Below are 18,616 nucleotides of genomic sequence, written 5' to 3'. Positions count from 1 at the left end.
TGTGACAAGCAAAGACTGTGATTTTTCAGAGGCTGAGCTATCTGGGTGGCTAATGAAGCTGGTAATAGAATTAAAATTTTAGGATTATGTTTGTCATATGTACTCACCTGAGTACAGTGAAAAGTTGACATGTCACCACTTATGTGTCATTTTGGATACAAAGGTATCTGGTACAGAATCAACACCAGTGAAGCTTTCTAAAACGGCCTCCTATAAACATTGACACATTGCTCAAAGATGAAGAAATTATAAAACCATTGTAGCCGGACAACAACATCAATCCCGAGATAGCCAATTACCAGATAAAAGCAGAGCAATGCAGCTGCTGAATATATGCAGGTCTGAAGAAGAGCCATATCGTACTCAGGACATTAAATTTGTTTCTCGCGACACTGATGCTGTCAGATGTGTTGAGTTTCTCTACATTTCCTGTTTTATTGGTGTAGTTATCAGTATTGTCTCAGTGCCAAGATAGAGAAAGCAAATCAGCTGTAAGGAAGAGCTATTTGTTGCAGTCATCATTCGTTGAAACTGGAATACGTGCCAAGGTCTTTGCAAGTTATTTGGTACAAAAGGATACTGATTGGCTTTTACAAGAAATCTAGTTCCAATAATGCAACCAGGGGCTAAGATAGGACAAGGTCAAACAAATAGCATTAATAGCAAACCAACAGTAATAACAGGGAGTGGACCAGAGATCTGAATGATCACAAGCCCATTCACACTACTCTCAGTAAGATGGACCAGGGTGAAGATTGAAGTGGATTCCAGCCAGAAGATGGACAGACTGTCCACAGTGTGGAGAAAGCTCAAAGTGTGAATAAAGCCAAACAGTTAGAAGCTTTTGCTACTATTAATATCATATGTCCTGGGGAAATTGGCACACACGCGCTTAAGACCAAAGGTATTGTGGCTGGTGCAAACATCCCTCAAGCAATAATTCTGAAGAATATTTATGTGGATTATTAGACATGAATGATGCAATCCATGTTGTGAATACACTCATAATCAGTATTTCTTAGAAGGCTAGGTTTTGAAGGGCTGTGAATAAGTAGATTTATTTCAAGTTTTGTAGAAATATCTTGAGTGATTCCTTTAAAAGAGATAATAGTCATTATGGATATTAGGAAATTTTTATACAAGGGTTCCCAGAAATTGTGTGATTAGTGATAACTGCTTGATCTGCTGTTGATTATCCATGGGGCTTTTTTTTAACAGTGGCTAGATAGAAAATGCTTCAGTATCTGAGGTTTGTTGAAGGACAAGAAGCCTGTGAGGAAAGATTGCTCAGCTGATCTGTCCTAATTCTGAAAAAAAAAAACCTCTCTTGTCACATTGAATGTGAAACCTATTTGTTCTTCTGGAAGAATGATTGAAAGAACAACTCAATAATTTCCTGAGCTGTGCCTGCTGAAACTCCAGAGACTCTCGTAAGTAATCACACAGTCAGGAAGGAGAGATCACAGCTGGAGTCAGATACAGTCCACATGAATATATTGTTCAAGGATTTTGAAGGTGGCATGGGAATTCATTGCAAAGAGGAAGAAGTGTTTTTTTTTAACTAACTTCCTTTTTTGGTTTATGGTTTGCAAGGTCTTTTAACAGGATAAAGTGAAGCCCAGGATTGGGGGGCCTAACACAAACTAAAGAATGACATCACAGGAAAACCGGAATACATTATTGGTAATATCTGCTAATTTGATTGTCATTTAGAGGTTACGTCGAGATTGAAGGTGAATAGAAGAAATATTTACAAATTACAAACTAAAAGACCAGTAGGATATTATTTAAAAAAACAACTTAAGAACTGTGTAAATAAAATAGAGGTGCATGCCAGGCAATGTGTTGTACCTAGATGATGAGGGAGCTGGTAGACCCCACTGTGGTTCATCGTGACTACATCTGTAGCAAGTATTGGATGTCTGAGGGACTCTGGTTCAGAGTTGATGAGCTAGAGTCTGAGTTCGTACACTGCAACACATTGGGGAGATGGACACTATGTTTCAGGAGGCAGTTGCATTCCTTAAACTATCTTGAAATGAGGTAGTGGTCAGAAACAGGGAGATGTGACTACAAGCTAGGTTGGTTGAGGAATCCAGGAGGGAGTGCTGAAGGAGCCTCAGGCCTTGAGCCTGTCTAATAGGTTTGAGATTCTTGCTCCCTATGTGGATGAGAATGGGGGCTGTAGGGAGGATGTGCAAACTGAAAATAACACTGAGGGAGTCATTCAAGGGACTGGGGGGGGGGGGGGGGGGGGGGAGAAAAGAGAAATGTAGTTGTAATCTGGGATAGTATAGTGAAGGGTATAGACCCTGTTCTCTGAGGCCAGGATTGAGTGTTTCAAAGGCTGTATTGCCTGCCTGATGTCCATGTTCAGGATATCTAATCTGGGCTGCAGAGAAACTTGGAGTAGGAGGGGAATGATCTAGTTGTTGTGGTCCACGTAGGTACCAATGAAATAGAAAGAGGAAGGAGATACTGCTGAGGGAATATGATCAACTTGGGGCTAAGGAGAACAAGAAAGGTAATCATCTTTTAACAAGTGCCTAGTCATAAGATAATTGACGCAATGTACAAGGTAAAGAGATAAATGCCATGGCTCAAAGACTGGTGTAAGGGAAACAGACTTGAATTCACAGAACTGGGAAGGGTTGGTGTTATTCTGATGGAACTGGCTCCACCAAAATCATGCTGGGACCAGAGTCCTGATGAATCACATAACAAGGTCTGTACATAGAGCTTTAAACTAAATAGTACAGGGGGTTGGGGGTGGGGGCGGTGAGCAGTGGTGAGGGGATGGATGTTGATAGTTAGTGATGGGATTGATGGCTATCAGAAAGTAAAAGAATGTCATATTGTATCAAGGATTCATAAAAGTGTAGGGAAACTCAATTATAGAATAAACTGAAACGCCTTGCATCTCAATACATGAAACATTTGGAATAAGGGAGATAAACTGATTGTGAGATAAATCGAGGTCACAGGTAGTTTAAACTATTGAAGGAGAGAGGGTTCAGCAGAATTTATTGAATCCAGAACAAGTAATAGGACAGAGAATATGGAAAGGGCCAGGAAAAAACTTCAGGCACAGAAGATAAAGGGACATCTCTGAGAAAGAGGCCAGTCAACACAGGGCTGAGAGTGTTGTACTTCAACACATGCAGTATATAAATCAAGGGTAATCGGCTAGTAGTGCAGATTGAAATTGGTGAGTGCAATGTTGTGGGCATCACATGACTGCAAGGTTGGGGGGAGGTGTTGGGCTTATCTTGTTAATAACACAATGTAATTAAATTAATAGCAAGAAAAGGTATAGAGTCAGAAGAGGTAGAACTTTTGTGCGTAGAATTGAGGAACCGCATAGGAGAAAGTATTCCGATGAGAATCAAGTACTCCTAGCAGCAGTTAGAATGTGGGGCAGAAAATAAGTCGGGAGTTAAAAAAAGGCACGAAAGAAAGGCACTATTCCAATAATCATGAATGACTTCAATGTATAGGTGGACTTGCAAATTTAGGTTGGTAGCAGATCACAAAAAAACAGAATTCATGGAATGTTGACAAGATTATTTTGCTAGAGCTTACAAAGGAACAGGCAATTCTCTATTTGGTGATATATAATGAGGTAGACTTAATTAGGGAGCTTAAGGTGAAGGAGTCCCCAAGGGGGCAATGGCAATAAAATGATAGAATTCACCCTGCAGTTTGAGCGGGAGAAGTTTGAATCATATGTAACGTTATTACAATTGAGTAAAGGTAACTGCAAAGACATGAGGGAGTTGCTGGCCAGAGTTGATTGAAAGGGAAGCCAAGCAGGGAAGATGGTGGAACAGCAATGGTAGGAGTTCCTGGAGACAATTCAGAAGCATCCAACTTGGAACACTCTGCACTTCTTATCCTTTTTGTATTTAAAAATAGCCTGAATTACCATAAAATGTTTCTTTATCATGAATCTCCACACAGAAAAATAATTTTTTTTCTTTTTTTCCCAGTTTTTATGTGTGTATGTTTATGTATTTTGAGTTAGTCAGAGGGATAAGCATTTATACTTCTTCTGTTTTGTTTTGATAACATACCAATAATTGAGTTTATTGAAGCAACCTGCTTGATGGATCTTTTTATTTCAAAGTTAATATAGATAAAATATTTACTTGGCCCTTTTGGCAACTGAGAAATAGATTCTATTTTGTTTATTTTGTTACCCATGAAGCAGTGGGACTGAGGATTTAAATTTTGAGTTTAGGCTGTTGTCAGGAGCAACAAGTATATGTAGGCTTTTATTAACCACAAAATGGCTTTTCAATTTAAAATAATACAACAAAATGGCTTCAAGTTATGATTTGACGCTGTGAACCTGCATTTCTGCTTTGCTGAGTAGGCTGAATTAGAAGATAAAATGAATCATAAGACATTAACTGACCATTCGAACTAACCTTGAACTGCAGTATGAGATGATGATCTGTAACCATTTCCCAGGAAATATCATTGGGTTAGCCTGCTGCTAATCATGTCACCTTATTACATTTGATTGGTCTTTTCTTGTAATTAAAACTGTGCTGTCTCTTAAAAACGTATACATAATGTTTAATTTTTGAATGTAATTGGGCAGTTTTCTCCAAAGAACACAGAAGCTGTTAACCTCCGTGTTGCTGGACAAACCTGTGCCCAATGTCGTAATGAACTGGTAACCTTGCTTTAAACAGACTGTACTCCTGTTGATTCGTTTGACCGATCTCAAAACCAAGAGGCCCCTCTTTGGGGGAGGCGTGCGAGGTTCCAGATCTTCATATGGTGCCGTATTTCGTGGTTCAGCACGGATGGATTGTGGACAGTAGTTTAAGAGCCTTGAGCCCTTCACTATTGAGTATTGAGGAATTCGGCTGGCCAGATGTGAGTATTTTATATATGTTTGGTTTTCCTCCAATAAAGTAGTGTCCGACCTGACCCCTCATTGTCTATTTTCTGGTCTAGCCTGAAAGGATCGGCTTTAGCAAGGGTAGGGTCAGGGGGCCCTATATACAAAGAAGCGGGGGGGAAATAAGTGAAGTTGGGAACTTTTTATATTCATAGTTGGCGATTTCCAGAATTGTTGAACTCCGAAGTGGGATTGTTGAACTCCAACCTTTGAACCCTTGTCAATTTCCAGAGTTTGTTGAACTCAGAGCAGGGTTGTTGATCTCCGACCTTTGAAACATTGTCAATTTCCAGAGTTGATGAACTCCAAAGTGGGGTTATTGAACTCTGAGTTTTTTATTTTCATGGTTGGCAATTTCCAGAGTTGTTGAACTCTGAGCGGGATTGTTGAGCTCTGACCTTTTTATATTGACAGTGGGCGATTTCTGGAGCTGTTGAACTCCGCAACGGGGTTGTTGAACTCCAACCTTTGAACCCTCGTTGATTTCTGGAGTTGTTGAACTCCAACCCTTGAACCCCCCTATCTTTGAACTTTCCGACCTTTTATTGATATGGTGATTGAAGTTGATCCGCTTAAAAAAAAGTAGAGAGAAGGTCGGGAACCTTCTCAGAATTAAGAAAAACCTCATTTAGTTGAATTGGTGCTGTCTAAATTAATACCTAAGTTGCTCGATAAAAAGAAAGTATCATGATATATTATTACAAAACTGTCAGGGTTGTAGAATGTTAAGAATATTCTGCAGAAATCATTAGTCTTGTTGCTCATTGTCAGGCTGTTGATTAGTGTAAGTGTTATGTCGAGTTTATTCCTGTCATATCTGTTCAGCTTAGCTTGTCTTGCTTTGCTGCTTTTCGTATTTTTCCTGTTTGTTTTGGTGTTTGTTCTCTATTTATGAAATATCGAGGGTAGTTGATGCCTTTGTTGTGTTAACAAACATATAAGAAAACTGACTAGGGACAAAAATGCTGTACAGAAATGCTGATAAAATTCTTGCTACTCAGCCACAAGATATTAGTGTGAGTACTCAACAGGGTTCTAGTGTCTGGACAGAAAGTTCTGCTGAAAGAATCTTATTATTTACAAAATTAGTCATAGATAATTTGCTTGTCCCAGGGTTATGACAGATGAAACTCCATTTGATAAGCCGTGGACCCACACTGAGATCCGCATTATGCTTCAAGATGCCCTCGATCTGTTTGAGTGCCCAATATTAGTTTTAATTGGCTAGTACAAATCTGCTGTAATTATAGTTGCTTGCTTCAGGATATCCAGACTTTAATGAATTTGGCATATAGGACACATTGGGCAACTATTAAAGACTCCGTTGTATTTCCCCTGGTTTGTGGGCGAATGCAGAGGCATGAAAAACATGCTTTGAAAATGTTGTTAGAATCGCAAATGAAATGACAGAGGTATTTAGATTTTACACACTTGGTTAAGCAACGATGTGCCACAGCCAGGATTTATGAAACTAAACTCCCAAGCTAAAAAAAACTGAGATATGGGGTGTGTGTGTGTGTGACTGATACAGCTTGTAGAAAGTTTAACTCTTTGTGATTCAGCTTGAATGCGCATTTGTTTGTTGGTGATTGAATGTTTGTGCTTTGTTCCCTGGAGCTCGAGATCCAGGACTGTTATGAATCTGATTTGCATTTTGAAAATTTAACATGATTTCTTTTAAGGTTAAGGATCCTTCAGTTCTTATGAAATGAAATATTAACTCCTGTTCTTTTTGTAGGTCATGACTGCCCTACTGTCAGTTTCTAACTAATCTCTTGTTTTCTTTCATAAAAGCCAACCTTATTCGATTTCAAATCAGTTTAATATGGAGGGAGACAGCATGATAACCTTTTTTCTGGTTCAGACTCATTTGTTTCCACCTAATTTTAAAACTGCTGTGTTTCATTGGTGATTATGATCTGCCAGTCGTAGACTTACTGAGGGAATCCCCTCCCTCAATGACAGTTGAAGTTTCAAGTTCAACATTAGGTTGTGATAAATCATGTAACAAAACTAATATCTTATGGTTAATATCTGTGTCTTTGAATTCGGCCATTATTCGTGCATAAGAAGTTTTTTTAATCATCGGAGTAGACAAGACCTTTTAAGGCAGCTCCAGTCATTTCACGATTTATAGCATTGCAAATGAGTAATGACTAGTCAGGAACACTTACTGAACCCAGTCTTGGATTTGAATTAAGGAAGTAAAACCAGGTAATTATAGTGGATTTCAAAATTGGGAACTGTATACATTTTACATTAAATATTGAATACTGAATAAAAGAATTTCCAATTTATATTGATGACTTTTAAAATGTCTTAGTCACTTGTTGAGTTTCCACACTGAATTACAGATAAAGATTATTTTATTTATTATTTTTTAATAATCAGTTGTATTAGTCTGAATCACAAATTCAAATTTAATAGGCAGTATTGCTTGGTTTTATTCCTTTACACATTGTCAGTGACCTGTCTCATTGCCTCATGGTTAATTTGAAGCATGGTTGCATTAATTTGTTGTTAACTAAAGAATGGAAAGCTACCTTAACTGGTCAGTTGATGAAATTCTGCATGTGAATGGGGGGATAGGGATATATATAAATATAACAGAAGGAACTCCCAAAAGCTGGGGTGGGGGTGACTGTGAATGGGTATATGAGAAAATAAAAGGAACATAAGAAAATGTGTAAGGCCACTTGAAAATATAGTTGAAACTTTATTGCTGGAACAGCACAGCAGGTCAGGCAGCATCCAGGGAACAGGAGATTCGACGTTTCGGGCACAGGCCCTTCTTCACTTGAAAATATAAGCAAGGTTAAAGCAACAATATTGCAAAATAAAGAATTTAGATCCTACTTGGAATCCCGAGCTTATGTTTGGCCTTTTTGAGGATTGGGATTTTGTTCCTTTATATCCGCTGAGCCCCTAACATCTCCTGATAGCCTCCAGCCTTAATTTAAACCACCCACTTGTTATAAACCTTTCCTTCTCTTCAAAATGAAGCATCCAGTCTCCATAGCCGATATCATGGGGATAAGTGGCCTGCACCATCCTAAACCCGGGCCCCATCCTGGGAATTAGAGTTATGTTAATGGAGCATGCCCCTGATCATTAGACCAAACTGGCCCAATTTGCTCAATATGTCCAAGGGTGATATGAGTGTAAATGCAGTAAAATTCTGGGAGTAGCCTCAATATGAATGGCTTGTGTTACAAGACTGAAATATGTGGCTATCTGCCTAACGGAAGTGATATACAATTGAACAATAATCAAGAAGCTCAATTATCTTTGTTTAACCCTATGCTTTTGCAATGTTTTCCGTCTGGAGTCAATGACATAATCCAGACTAACAGTACGAATTTCCAGTCTCAGATGAGGTGAGCAGTGGTTTTCTATTGGGATGGCCAGAACCAGACTGAACCACGATGCAAGTTACAGGTAAGACCAATTATAACCAGTGCCCTCGCAATCCCAAATGCAGTATGCCAGCCCTGACAGGATTGATTTGAACCAGGATACCCACTGGGAGTAGAACCTACCTTATGTGCCCACCTGACGACTACTGCTGGGCAACCTTTACCCGAGGGGATCCTGAAAATGGGGACAGGCAGGCCCCAGCATTTCACCTTTGAGACTGGCAACAAGACAGCAAAACCCCCAGGGACAAATGCCTGGCACTTGCTTTAACTGTTGAAATGTGGCCACTGGGGAGTGATGTGTGTTTAATGTTACCTTGGAGCTGACATGGGTAATTGACATGCTTCCTTCCTAGCAAAATGGAAATTTACTAATATACACTGACTCTTCATTGTGCTTTTAGTATGACCCACGATTTTGGAGCCTTGTGTGAACATTGAAGGGGGCAGCGTTACAGTAATGCTGTTTTGTCCAATCAATTTGGAAATTATCAAGATGTTTGGCTCATGCCGAGGAAACTGATACTGTTTCTAAAGTAGTGGGCAAGTAGATGCAGCTGCCAAGCAGGCAGCCTTATACCCTAAACTTCTGGTCCCATTGGGTTCCAGCAAAACCCGGTTAGACACAGTATAAGGACGGGTATGCCAGACCTGGGTAAGGTACAGAAATCATGGGGGAAGCCCCTGCTGAAGATCACAAACTATGGCTGCAAATAGGGTACTCCCTCGAGACTCAAACCAGGATATGGGTGACCCCTACTAGAATAGTTTGTGTTCCTTCTTTGCTGCTTCCTATTTTAAATGATTATGTGTATTTTGCATATACTTGGGCAAAGAGGAAATGGTTTATACTTTATTACAATGGACATTTCGTGGCCTCCAACCTCGTTGGAAAGGACCCTTTCAGGTCCTCCTCACCACCACCACTGTTGCTAAGGTCGCCGAATGTTCCGCCTGGGTTCATCTCCATTAATGCAAGCTCATCAGACAAGCCCCTTGCAAGAGGGGATATGATAAAGATCGAACTTGCCCTGCTGTGTGGACTTGCCATTGCCAGCATTGGTGCACAAGAAGGGACAGTTTACCTGTACATTCCTGAGCAACCAGAGACTGTGCCAGGAAGATGTCCTTGTGTGCCGAGAGACTGAATGTTACCAAGAATGACTATTGCAGTGGTCAACTGCATCAAAAAAGATTGAACAGTTCATTTACAGAACAAGTCTAAATGGTCTTTACCCTGTCAAGGTGTTGTGTGCCAGTTTGATTTCAGTTGTGCTGTGGGCGACCCTGGTAAGCCTTGCCCCCATTCAAATAGGTCACACCGTAAAAGAGAAGATAAGGAAATGTTATTTTTCACTAACAATTTGTTTCTCCAAAGTCACAATAGAATACATGGTGGCTCAGTGGTTAGCACTACTGCCTCACAGCACCAGGGTCCCAGGTTCGATTCCAACCTCAGGTGACTGTCCGTGTGGAGTTTGCACATTCTCCCTGTGTCTGCGTGAGTTTCCTCTGGGTACTCTGGTTTCCTACCACAATCCAAAGATGTGCAGATTAGGTGAATTGAATATCCTAAATTGCCCATAATGTAGGGTGCATTAGTGAGAGGGAAAAGGAGTTTGGGTGGGTTACTCTTCGGAGGGTCGGTGTGGACTTGTTGGGCCGAAGGACCTGTTTCCACGCTGTAGGGAATCTAATCTAATCTAATTTAGTGGTTTGTTATGCCCTTACTTCAGCATAAGACTCTTTGACCACTAATGGCACCAATGTCTTCCCAGTTATGGGATGGGTGGAACCATTCTGGGGCAATAACCACATCTCTTACTGAAAGACCCACCTCTTTCTATTGAACAGCTTCAAGGAAGTCACAAAGATAGGCCCGCCTCTTATTGGGAAGGTCCCTCCATTATCTGTACTAAACCTGTTTTTTTTTTAGTCGTAAAAAAGCATCTAACTACCTTGTCTTGAATAAAGCTAATACTCCTCGTGCTGTAGCTGTAGGAACACTTTTTCCAACCACTGTTCCCTGTCCCATTACTTGGCAACAAGATTGGAATTCCCCTGTCAAACTTTCAGTCTCCCCTGAGTTTTGCACAGAATGGAAGAATCCAAAAGCTACACAAAACAGTAAAACTCACTCTTTGGGATATGCAGCTCTTAGTGTCTATTTTTCTGTAGGAGGATCTTCAAGAGTTATTAGCCATAAAACTGTAATTATCTCATTTGTGGTCTCACCCTCTTGGGTAACTGCTGCCTTATCAGAAGTTAGGGACATGTTTTCAGAATTGCACCTATTGACCCAACAAAATCATTATGCCCACGATTATGTACTTGCAAAGGAAGGTGGAGTTTGTGCCATAGTCAAAGGTAGATGCATCATGGGGGTCACTGACCTCATCAAAACCATTACTTGGCAGATAGATAACATTTGTCAATCAAATGAATGAAGGTGCAGGATGGGGAAATTGGGGTTTTGGCTCATGGTATAACTGGCTAATCAATATGGCTACGTATGCTGCTATTGATTTAGTTGGTCTTTTTGTTGGTATTGTTGGTATTTGTTAAGTGCATTATTGCTAAAATATTAGCTTCTATTGACAACACTGTTTCCACCCAGAAGATGTTTCTTCTCCACTTTGATGAAGATGAGAAAGCCCCATTGCCTATCCCTGGTCCCTCCCCAGAGAAGGAGGAAGTATGGCAGTCTTTGGCTGCCATCTAATTGGATTAATTTGATCCATGTCTTCATATTTATGGTGTGGTCATAGAATGACCAAAGAGGGGAGATGAGAATTTAAAATTTGAGTTTAGGATGATGTCAGGAGCAACAAGTATATGTATGCTTTTATTAACCACAAAATGGCTTTTCAATTTAAAATAATACAACAAAATGGCTTCAAGTTATGATTTGACACTGCGAACCTACATTTCTGCTTTGCTGAGTAGGCTGAATTAAAAGATATAACAGACAATTGAGTCTTCATAAAATGAATCATAAGACATTAACTGACCATTCAAACTAACCTTGAACTGCAGTATGAGATGATGATCTGTGTAAGACCAAATCATTTCCCAGGAAATATCATTGGGTTAGCCTGCTGCCAATCATGCCACCTTATTACATTTAATTGGTCTTTTCTTGTAATTAAAACTGTGCTGTCTCTTAAAAACATATAAATAATGTTTAATTTTCGAATGCAATTGGGCAGTTTTCTCCAAAGAACATAGAAGCTGTTAACCTCCGTGTTGCTGGACAAACCTATGCTCGATGTCGTAATAAAATGGTAACCTTGCTTTAAACAGACTGTACTCCTGTTGATTCTTTTGATCAATCTCAAAACCGAGAAGCCCCTCTTTTTTTTGGGGTGGGGGGGGGGGGGCAGATCTTCATGACTAGAGAGACAGTACATTTCTTCAGCCTCATACTTAACATTAAAATCATGAAAGGGAAGAAATGGGAGTTGGTTCATAACTAAACTCAGCATTAAGTTCAGAAGGCAGTAAGATGCCTAGTCTGAAGATGAGATGTTGTTCCTGCAGTTTGTGCTGTGATTCACTGGAACACTGCAGCATGCTGAGGACAGACACATGAGAATGCGGTCTGCTGGGATCTCCAGCATTTGTGGTTTTCAGTACAGATTCCAACATTTGCAGTAATTTGCTCCTACAGATGGTGATTCAATTGAATTAGTGAGATTTCAATTGCAGGTGAAGCAGCTTAAAATAGAAATGGAAATGAACAAAGCACAAAAGAAAATTACAACTGTTTTAAGAATTGTATTGGAAAAAGAAGCACTTCAGAATACAGAAAAGTAAAGAAAGATACTCACCTGAGAGGAAACAGGAAGAGAAAGGAAAATGACAGAGAGTAATTGAATACTAGTTCACAAGACTTGAATTAAAATTAATAAGCATCCTCGGAGTCTGGATTCTGATGTGGAAGAATTGAAGTCCAATCCAAGATCCATTGGGGGGGGGGCTGTTAAAATTTGTACAACCCCTCCAAAATTTGGTGTAAGAGGCACTAAGGCATTTTTCACTTCTTTTGACAAGATGGCTAATGAGGCTAAAGGAAAATTGGATTCTTGGTTCATGAAAATCCAATTGTTGAGCTGAGCTTATGAGATTTATGCCTTGCTTTCTGAACAGCCTTCTATTGTTTATGAGATAACAGGCATTAATATTCTTGGTGTATACAAATTAATGTCTGAGCCTTACAGGCAAAACGTTTTGGTAAATCCAGAAGCAAACTGAGAGTACAACAGACTGAGTTGTAGCGTTGACTGCAACTGGGAGTATAAACATTGCAGAGAATGTAAGCAAGACACCAGAGGGTTCCTGATGACATTTCTGATGAAGGGCTTATGTCCGAAACATCGATACCCTTATTCCTCTGATGCTACCTGACCAGCTGTGCTTTTCCAATGCCACACTTTTCGATCTCCAGCATCTGCAGGCCTCATTTTCTCTTACCAGAGGGTTACAGGAAGTTCTCGTCAAAATAAAAAAACAATTCTTAATTTGAAAAGTGAACATATACCTATACTAGAGTTGCAAGAGTTAGTGTTGAAATGGCAATGTTTGTTGGCTAGCAATCCCAGAACCCTAGGCTAATATTCTGGGTACACAGGTTTGAAGATGGCGATATTTCAATTCAATAGAATCTGGAATGAACTGCTGGCTGGCCCCATAATGATCATGTAAGCATTGTTGATTGATGTAAAAACTTACCAGATTCACCAAAGTCCTTTTGGGAAGGACGTTTACAGGTACTGAAGCCATTCTGTACAGTCTTTGCATATTAAGTAACATTGAAATTTGACATTCCCTGCAGTTGCAAAAATCAAATACATTTCTTACTCATGTGGAACATTATTTACATACATTGACAGAACAAGAGGGTCTGATATGTGAATGGACCCTCATTATACTTTGGCAGAAAGACCTTAGATGGTGGTCTTTCCCCATTGCACCTTGGTAACATCTGCCCCAACTTTTAGTGTGTCCTTTAGCACATTGTCCTGGACCTTAGAATGTGCCAGTCTACCACACTCAGTTGCATTCAGCTTTTTACATTGGAGGACCAACAAGTCTCGGGCAGACCAAAGAGCGTCTTTCATTGAGCTGAAGGACTTCCAGATGCAATTGATGTTTGTCTTAGTTTGGGTCCCAGGGAACAGCCCACAGAGCACAGAGACCAGCGTCATGGGGTTGCTCAGGATGAACCTCGACAAAAACCATTGTTTCTCTCTCCAGACCTTCTCTAAAAAAGCACATTCCAGAAAGAAATGTATTTTCACCTTTGCAGCTGCTTTGAGAACCTTTGAGTTCAGAAGCCAGGCATGTATAGAGGACCTGACGGGTAGTGCTCATCTCACCACCAACCAAGCAACGTCTTGGTGCTTGTTGGAAAGTTCTAGTAATGAGGCATTCTGCTAAATGATTCTGACAGCCTGTTCAGGAACCGTGCAACAAGATTCCGTCCACCCCCACCCCTCTCCTTTTCCCGCAGGGCCTCAAGGATGCTACACGCTGACCACTTCCTGTGGACTTGAGGTCAAAGATGTTTGTCGATGCAAATTTCACCATGATGTCCAGGTGATACAGAACAGTGCAACTACTTGGAGTCTTCCAAGGTGCTGAGGCCAGTCCCATCCTTCACAACACTGGAGACAGTTAGTACGTCAGTACATAGTGACATTTGCATGTTTGCGTACCAAGGGTTGAAGCACAGCTTGATGCAGCCAGGTAGAAGGTGGCCATCAAAATGAGGGCGGCATTAGGTACATTCATTCCCATCTCCCCACCACCCCCCCCACCCCACCCCCGACATTCAGAGCTTTGTACATGGTCCAACCTCCAGATGAACTAGAAGATGGCTTGAGGAATGGGCCAGACATGTGCCATGTACAACACCGAGAGTATCTCGCACTTGATGATTAGGTTTTTAGCCACAATGCAGAGTGTTATAGATCAGTCCAGACACCCTCACAATATTTTAAGAAGGTAGCCTAGACCCCAACGTTTTCTTACTTTAAAGGTAGATGTGAAATGCATGTTCCAGTTGTGATGCAACTGGTCAAACTACTCGATGTGAAGCAAAACACAATTTATTTAAACACTATAGTTAAAATACAAACAAGAGAAAGAGGAATTTAGAATAAATTAGCTATTGGAAAACTTAACTGAATAATAGATACAGTACCTTATTACTAATTAAATGGTCCAATATTGTAACATCCCATAAACACACCCCTTGGCAAAAAGGCAAATTCGGACATAGATTCTTACAAGCAATTCTCCAATCCAGGAAGAAATAACATCAAGAAAGATTTCAGAGAATGTAGTAGTTAGGAATCATTTTACTGAATCTCCAACTCTTCTGGAATACAAACAGCTTCTGACTGCTACAGCTAAAACCAGAAAGCTTGATCTGTGAGAACTGGCCACTCCCCTTCCATTGCTGCAACAATTTAAAAATAAAACGGCCTCCTCTGATTGTTGACTTAGGCCATCTCCCATAGCCACTTTGGCACCTTTGCCTTTACAACTTCTCTTCAAAAAAACCCAGGACAAATTAACCTTTTTAAAGTGACAGCATCATCACATGAGGAAGTGGTACTCCTATCTACCCAGTTATTGCCTCACCTTGGCGATATGCTCCTGCCAAGTTTTGGCACATGCCCCAGCCCCTCCAAACCATATTGTCAGCATCTCCAGATAATTTGACCAGATGATGAAGGGGGTAAAGGATTAGTCGGCTCAATTCCCAAAGAACCTGGCCTCGCTCTTGCCTCGATTTACTAGTTTGAAGTGGTTACAGATGCTCATGAGTCTACACACTGTCAGCATATCGAGCAGAAAATGGCAACAATATCCATGTATGGGGAGGTTTTGACCTGCAGGTCTCTGCTGCCTGCAACAGTCACCCTGCTCTGGTTCACATCCTTCCTGATGGACTCAGCAAAAGGCTTTCTGCAACACACAACAAAGCAGGAGAGAGTGGTCACCTCTGAGCTCATTTTTTTTATCATCACTAAGCCCTGCCTCCGAACTTGTAAACAAAATTTGTTGGTAACGAATCCCATATTGACATTTACATCTCCTCTCGATCCACCTTTTGTTCATTCCTTGCCTCGTTATCACCTCGTCATTGATTGGATCATCATTCAACTGGTAATTTAATACCTTGCACCTCTGTATTAATCTGTCAGTCTATCTATTCACCTTTCTATCCCTTATTCCTCTATATCTCTCTCAGTCTAATATATTCAAAACTTGCCTATAGTTTATGGTGTCTACTTTCAGCAATGCTTTTCTGTCACACTTTCAATACTCACTCACAGCCCAAGCTTATTATATATAGGCCATTTTCTTTCATTACCATGAGTGACTCATTCTTTTAAAGTGATTGACTAGACTGGGTGATTCTAATAGGTAAAAACAATGACTGCAGATGCTGGAAACCAGATTCTGGATTAGTGGTGCTGGAAAAGCACAGCAGTTCAGGCAGCATCCAAGGAGCAGCGAAATCGATATTTCGGGTATTCCTGATGAAGGGCTTTTGCCCGAAATGTCGATTTGGGTGATTCTAATAATTAGGCTAATGTACACATTATGTATTCTTCACTTGCTTTCTTTCTTACATAGATTTCTACCAGCTGCAGTGGTAGGATTTAAATGTGAAGAAATCCTAAATTACCAACTGCCATATTGCCTTTTTCTCTACGTACGTACCATTTTCATAATGCCTTCAGTAATTTAATAATCTTGTCGATTGAGCCAGCCTGTCCAGGTTTCTCAACTGCAATCCAGCCCTTAAGAGAATTTGTTATCTTTCTAACCTCAAAAGAACATGTGGCTATGTTTTATCTTACAGGGTATAATATCATATACTTCAAACATCGATTATGCATTTTCTCAGCATAAAATGTTAGAGATATAAAGGAATCCTAACAAAAGAGAGAAAACATGTAATTTAATTATGAGTACTTCTGAGTTGAAATGTGAAATTAGCAGCCATTTTCTAACTTCTACAATGCACTCGTCAAACAACAATAAAACTGAAGTTGTAAACATTTTTATTTTACAAAAATTAGTCTCTGTTCACAATTTCATCATAAGGAATGATGCATTGCACATTTCATGATATACACAGACTGTAACAGTTGTTGTATCACCATAGTCTTACCAGACCAGAGGGGCTGCTCTCTTATTAGAGAGAAGTGGTGCGGGTGATTTAACCTGAGGGCCTCCAGACCTCAGGCAAGGGAAGAGGTTGAGAAGGAGAGTCCTTCTTGATAACCTCAAACTAGTGATAGGCACTGAACTCATGCTGTTGGCATCACACTGTTCTGTAAATGAACTACCCAGCCAACTGAGCTAAACTGATTCCCAAAGACTGTAACCAGAAATTTACTGAATGGCATACATGATGCACTGCACGGCATGTGGGATATTTTATTAGCTGTTATAATGAAAAAAAGAGCAGGGAATTGTATAAAGCACTAATTATGCTGCAGCTATCATACTATGTACAGTTATGATCATCACATTGCAGGAAACGTGATTGTACTGGAGGATGTATAAATCTAGTCTGCTGTTAAATTAAGAATTTCAGTTATAAGAAAAGATTGGAAAGGCTGAAGATATTTCCTTTGAAACAGATAGAGTGGTTTGGCAGGACCTTATTCCCTTAGAAGTTTAATAAATGAGGCTATGGACTTAAAGTGATTAGTGGAAGGTTTAGGAGGAAGTTGAGAGGTAATATTTGTCATTTAGAGATGGATGGGAGTCTGAAACCGAAACTGACAATCTGGAAGTACTGCAAAAGCAGAAATACTCCTCACATTTAAAGTGCCTGCCGATGTACTCGCACATGCATAAAACACACATTATAGTTATGTTGCAATTATTTATATTTTATGTTTTATGTATAAAGCAAAAATGTCACAGATGTATTATGCACATTATATACAAAATTACAGGGCTATGGATCAAGATCTAGAAAGGTGGGCTGGAACAGACACATAAGAAATAAAGACAGAGGATCATACGTCTCCTCATGTCTGTGCTGCGATTCAACACAATCATGGCATAACTGCGTTCTTTCACCTACTCACCAAATCCCTTGATACACCTGAACTGCAGCAGTTCAAGAAGGTAGGACACCACCATCTTCTCAAGGACAGCTAGAGATAAGCAAGAAATGCTAGTCAGCCAGTGATGCTCATTTCCCTTGAGTGAATAAAGAAAAGATATGGGTCGATTGGCTTCCTGTATTGCAAATTTCAATGATTCTACATCTATGAGTATCATGTCCTGCACCCATCATATTTAAGATGTCACATTTTATTACAATAATTAGTTGTTATCCTTGATTCGTATTTGTGAATATGCAAGAAACTTTCAATCCGCAAACATTCTTTACAAAAAGAAATCTGATGAAACTATGCATTTTTAAAAAATTGTTATTTAGTCACAGGATGAAAGCATAATTGACTAGGCCAGCATTTATTGCCTAACAGGCAGTTAAAAGTCAACCACATTGCTGTGGGTCTGGAGTCATATATGGGCCAGACCAGGTAAGGATGGCAGTTTCCTTCCCTAAAGGACATTAGTGAACCAAATGGGTTCTTCCTAACAATCAGCAATGGATTCATGATCATCATTAGACTCTTAATTCCAGATTTTCATTGAATTCTACCAGCTGCAGTGGTGGGATTTGAATCCGAGTCCTCGGAACATTACCTGGATCTCCAGATTAGCAGTCCAAATCATCACTGAGCCTAAGAAGGCTCATGCAGCATGTCTCAACGACTACCGTCCAGTGGTCCTAACTTCAATGGTCATCAAGTGATTTGAAAGGCTGGTCATGACATTAATCAACTCCAGCCTTCTCACTAGTCTTGACCCACTCCAATTTGCCTGTCGGACCAATTGATCCACATCAGATGCCATATCACTTGCCCTTCACTCCTCCCTAGAACATCTTGACACCAAAAACAGCTACGTAAGAATCCTACTCATTGACTACAGTTCAGCCTTCAACACTACTATCCCCTCGAGACTGATTACTAAACTTAGTGATCTTGGATTCAGCCCCACTCTCTGCAACTGGATCCTCAGTTTCCTGATCCACAGGTCACAATCAGTGAAGATTGGGGACAATATTTCATCCTCACTAATATTCAACACTGGAACCCCCAGGAGTGTGTACTCAGCCCCCTATTATACTCACTGTATATCCATGACTGCATCACCAAATACCAGACTAATGCCATTTACA

At 40.2% G+C, this 18,616-nt stretch overlaps 1 long non-coding RNA gene across 1 annotated transcript in view; it reads left to right on the top strand.

The window, feature by feature from the left end:
- The first annotated feature begins 4,818 nt into the window (after positions 1 to 4,818).
- The window catches only part of LOC122549298 (uncharacterized), a 59,150-nt gene continuing 45,352 nt past the window's right edge, over positions 4,819 to 18,616 (top strand). Inside the window, exon 1 of the long non-coding RNA XR_006311484.2 lies at positions 4,819 to 4,887. This is a non-coding gene — a long non-coding RNA (uncharacterized LOC122549298). The remainder of the gene's footprint in view (positions 4,888 to 18,616) is intronic.

This window comes from Chiloscyllium plagiosum, unplaced genomic scaffold (genome assembly GCF_037043375.1).
Source record: "Chiloscyllium plagiosum isolate Xiang-an unplaced genomic scaffold, Cpla_swu_hap1 HiC_scaffold_4, whole genome shotgun sequence".
Taxonomy (NCBI): Eukaryota; Metazoa; Chordata; class Chondrichthyes; order Orectolobiformes; family Hemiscylliidae; genus Chiloscyllium; species Chiloscyllium plagiosum.
This window is presented reverse-complemented; position numbering and strand designations above follow the sequence as displayed.